This window comes from Phyllostomus discolor, chromosome 6 (assembly GCF_004126475.2).
Source record: "Phyllostomus discolor isolate MPI-MPIP mPhyDis1 chromosome 6, mPhyDis1.pri.v3, whole genome shotgun sequence".
Taxonomy (NCBI): domain Eukaryota; kingdom Metazoa; phylum Chordata; class Mammalia; order Chiroptera; family Phyllostomidae; genus Phyllostomus; species Phyllostomus discolor.
The window spans coordinates 135,737,982-135,742,878 of NC_040908.2; positions in this window are offsets into that span (position 1 = coordinate 135,737,982).

A 4,897-nucleotide genomic window follows, 5' to 3' on the forward strand; every position below is an offset into this window, starting at 1 on the left:
GATTAGCCCGCGGGTGGCACTAGCCCGCCTTTTATAGAAGCGGGCATCGGAGCGGACCAATGGGCGCTGGAGGCAGCCGGGAAGTGGCCAATAAGAAGGAAGTTCTCCTGCGGGCGGCAGTGGAGGAAGGGAGCGGGGTAGCGGGAGATTTCTTGGGCAGGTGCTGACCTTGTGTGCCAGCCTACGCTGAAGACTCGCACGCCTTAGCCTTTAGGTGTTTCTGACAGGTGTTTTTATTAAACTGTTAGGTCATCCTGAACTACCGAAGTCTGACTCATACCCAGAGCTGGAAATTCCCTCCAAACCAAGACAAGGCCTATTATCAGCATAATGACCTCCAATGGCCTTGAACTGCTTCTCCAGGATGGCGACTGAAGCACGTTTTCTCTGTGTTTCTAGGTTATTTGATAGTCCAGTCCCGCCTCATCCTTCTTTTGGTGGTTTCCCTTGTTCCTTGAGGCAAGGCAGTCATTGAACTTTTTAGAAGGGAAGTGCTCGGTATCCTGCCAATTACATTTTAAAGCCGCGAGCAGATGAGCCTACTAGAAGAAAATCATGTTATATGCTATATGAACAACATGGCCCAGAAACCAAACATGTGGACGAGGCTGTTTATTGATTGGGTGCTCAGTGCACCAGATCTTGTCCCAAAGGGCTATTTATGCAATACATCATGTTGTAGGGCTTTTTTTCCTTCCATTTTTAAAAAGTCAAGTTTGTTGATGTATAACTTCCAGTAAAATTCATCCTTTTGAGATGTACACACAGTTCTGTGAGTCCTGACAGACACACACACTTGTGCAGCCACCAATCAGCATACAGAAATTTCCATCACCTCAAAAAAGTTCCCTTGTCCCAGTCTTCTCCCCCAACATGCAGCCTCTGGAGACCACTGGTGTTATATATGTCCCCCTAGTGTTGTCTCTTCCAGAATGCCACAAAATGGGATCATACAGTATGCACAGTGTTTTTGGCTCCTGGCACTTAACATAATGCCTTTGAGCTTCATCCGTTTTGTTGCGTGTATCAGTAATTTGTTCCTTTTTGTTGCTGAGTATGAATGTACTTTAAAATGCAGGACACTTACAGCTTTTGCATTCTTACTTTCTTTTATCTGAACAGTAGTTCTAATAAGATAAATACTATCTTGTTTTACAGGTAGTGGAACTCAGGCACAGGGAGGCTCTCTGACCCCCTTCTTGCGGGGCTAGTAAAGTAGACTCAAGAATCAATCGAAGACATTCTGACTTATTCTTACTGCAAAACACTGCTCAGAACCAAGCTGAGTTCAAAGATGGCTTTCTTAAAGTTGAGTCTATGGGAGGGCTTGAACCACCTCTGTTAAAGAGAGATGGAGCCAAGTCATTCAGTGGGCCCATCCCCACGGAGATCATAATAGGTAGGACACTGACCCTCAGGTGGAGAGGCCTGAGTGGTTGATATCACAGAAGCCCATTAAAGGTCACCTAGAAGGTCTGAGAAGAGCAGGAGCCCTCTCTGAGCCTCTCTGAACATACCTAGACCCCACAACCGGGGGACTGCAGGCACTTAGACTTTCTCACTTCTCCAACAGAATTCTAACACAACTGTGACCCTTCCCAAAACATCTCCAGCATTGTGCCTGGAATTACACCAACCAAGAATCTCACAGGGCTCCACTATACAATTTAAAATTCACATACTCTGAGAAGGTTCAGAGAAAAGACTGTCAGTTGGAGAAAATATACTCATATATATTTGCCTAATTAGAAGTGTTTAATTGGCTTCTCACTACTGCTATAACAAATTACCACAAGTTTCATGTTTTAAAACAACACAAATTTATTATCTTATAGTTCTGGAGGTCAGAACTCTGAAATGGGTTCACTAATCTAAAATCAAGGGGTCAGAAGGCTGTGTTCCTTTTGGAAACTCCAGGAGAGAATGTTCCCTTGCCTTTTCTGTCTAGAGGTCACCTGCATGCTCATGACCCTTTGTCCATCTTCAAAAAAAGCAACATAGCATCTTTGAATCTGCCTCTGACTCTCCTGCGTCTTCTGTCACATGTAAGGACCTTTGGTGCCTACCAGATCATCTTTCTGCCTATCAGGTAATCCAGGATAATCTTCCCATCTCAGAATCCTTAATCATATCTGCAAAGTGCCTTTGCCATATAAAATAACCTATTCACAGGTTCCAGGGATTAGGACCCAGACATCTTTGCACCAAAGTTAGAAGCTTTGGGTGGTGCCCAGATGGGAAATGGGCTTTCTCCTTATGTTTATCTTATCATCTTGATCAGTGGAATCTATGGCAAAGGAGTTTTCTGACCCTGTGACATGGTTTTTGAGATTTTCAAAGCATTGCCTTCATGGACGGTAAAGGACACCTCACTACACCCCCCAGGCCTTCAGCAGAACATGTGTGAGAGGGAGCCCTTCCCAATCTCCAGTTCTTCTTGCTACACTGGCTTTGGATTGGTTCTCCCTGGTCTTCTTTGCCAGCTCCTCCTTTTCTGCCCTCCAGACATTCAGGGTTCCTCTGGGCAAGGACCGCGGTCCTCTTCTCTTCTCACTCTATGCCCTTTTCGTTGTAAATGTCATCCCCTTCCCCATGCTAACAATCCAAAATGTGTATTTCATGCCCACATTTCCCTTCTGAACTTCAGACCTTTATATCCAATGACTTATTTTATGTCTCTGCTTCCATGACACATTGGCTTCTTAGCATATTCAAAAGTGAAATTGGGAAAGTAACAGGTGTTGTACATTGCTGAAGCCTTAAGTAAAAGGAAGAATTGGTTTGGATATCACAATGTGATTTATACATATGATTAAGAAAAAAATCCTTTTGGGGGTAAAAAAAAAAATCCTTTCAGGAAAAAAAAATTAGGCCTAAAGTAAAAGTTGTGCTTATTTAAAAACCGGGGAGTTTTTTTTTCTCTTAAATTTGTATAGTGTTTACCAAGAACTTTCATTTATACTGTTTACTTTGGTCCTTAAAGTAACTGAGATTCAGAATGGTTCAGAGACTTGTCCAAACCTTGTAAATGACATAAAAAGATCTTGAAACAAGATGTTCTCTCAGCTCTGTGCTGCTGTTTACCTGTCACAGTATCATTTTAAAGCAGAAACTTGGCTTGAATTCCAGTGAATGAATAGGTTTAGTTCAGGGGTCTTTTATTTGAATTTAATTGAAGGGGATCTCTGAAACCAGCTACAAGCATCCTCCAGAAGCCACAGTCACAGTGGGAATGCTCCCTGAGCCTACCAGTCTATGGCACTATAATTATTTCTGTCCTTGCTTTCCCCCTTTACCATAAACCCCTGAGGTGAGAACTGTGCTGTTCAACTCTGCAGCCCGGAATCCAGCACAGGGCCTGTGACAGAGAAGGTGCTCGATAAATAATTATTCAGTACATGTTTGCTGAGAAGGAATGAATGAATACAAAAATGAACAAGTCCATGAGAGAGAAATGAAAGACATGATGATAAAGACAAAATTCTCTCTATAATCCGTAATCAGAAAGAAGCTCATCTATGTATCTGAGTATGAATCGGGCTGTTTCTACAGACCTCAGATGTCAGAGGCCATATGGGATTCTGTCCGTGTTCAAATGGAAAGTAATTTGCTGAGACAAAGGGATGAAGGAGAGGGATCAGGCCAGGGCAAATTCTCTTGAGTCCTCAAGATCCAAATCCACTAAATCTCTTTCCAAAAGCGCAGTAGCCTTTACACCCCGATGCCTGCGGTGAGCACTCGTCGGCGAGAGCACCGGAATGTGTATGGGAAGGGCTGCGGATGGGCAAGGTCCACTCCAAATCTGCTCCAACTCTCCATTACACTTTTAACGGTTACAACTGGGAACCATTTTTTCTTGAACACATTATTCCAAGAAATGTGGGCTTGTGGTCATTTTGGACACAGCGAGCAAAATAGCCCAATTAGTATCAGTCATGACAAAGCCTTCTATCCGCTGTGCATTGCAGCTTGTGTGAAGTCGGACACTGAGTGACAGACAGGGACCAAAACCCAAGAGCTCGCTATCCCAGGGAATTTTCCCCTCAATGTACCACAAAATTTCAAAAAAAGAAAATGGGTTAAGGAACTGAAAAGATTTCTTTCTTTTGTAATTTCTTCAGGTTTTCAGACATATGGAAACCTCCTAATCCATTATTAAGAAATAATTATTGGGGTGGTGAACACACAATATAGATGAACTACTACAGAATTATATGCCTGAAACCTATATAATTTTATTAATCAGTGTCACCCCAATAAATTCAATAAAAAAATTAAAAAGAGAATTATGAAAGCACCCAATACCATGTGTTCTCTGGGCCTAGACAGCAAAGACTTCTAGGTCCAATGAACATAATTTCCATAAAGGATACTAGGAATTTTGTCCCCTGGAATTCTTCAATACAGCATTCCTGCTCAACTTAATAAAGCAAACAGTGTGAGAAAATGCCACTAGCTTTGGAAATACAGAGAGTTCTGAAGCATTAGGAAGCTCTGGCTACTCAGGTTTGGAGAGACAGAGTGACTTAGAGCACGAGAGACAGTTGTGCTGGGGGGATGGCCCCGTTGCGTGGACACCCTTCGTTTTCCCCAGTGCCACGGCCCAAGTGTCTGTTCTGCACTGTTTAAAGAGGCATGATCGCCCTTCTCATTCAGTGTAACCAGTTGTTTGTGCCACAAGTCAAACAGCATGTATTTGTTGAGGCTGCAGAAAGCAAAGCCAGTACCATTTGTATAATTAATGGTCTCTGAAGTCTTTATGGAAGGGTATCACTTTGTCTACATCACGGAGAACGAGCAAACTTAATGATTAACCTCCCTTCTCCTCTGTGTCTCCAACTGTGCTCAAGGCGGGGTGGTCAAGCTCTCAGAGTAAGCAGGAAAATTCTGCAAGTCT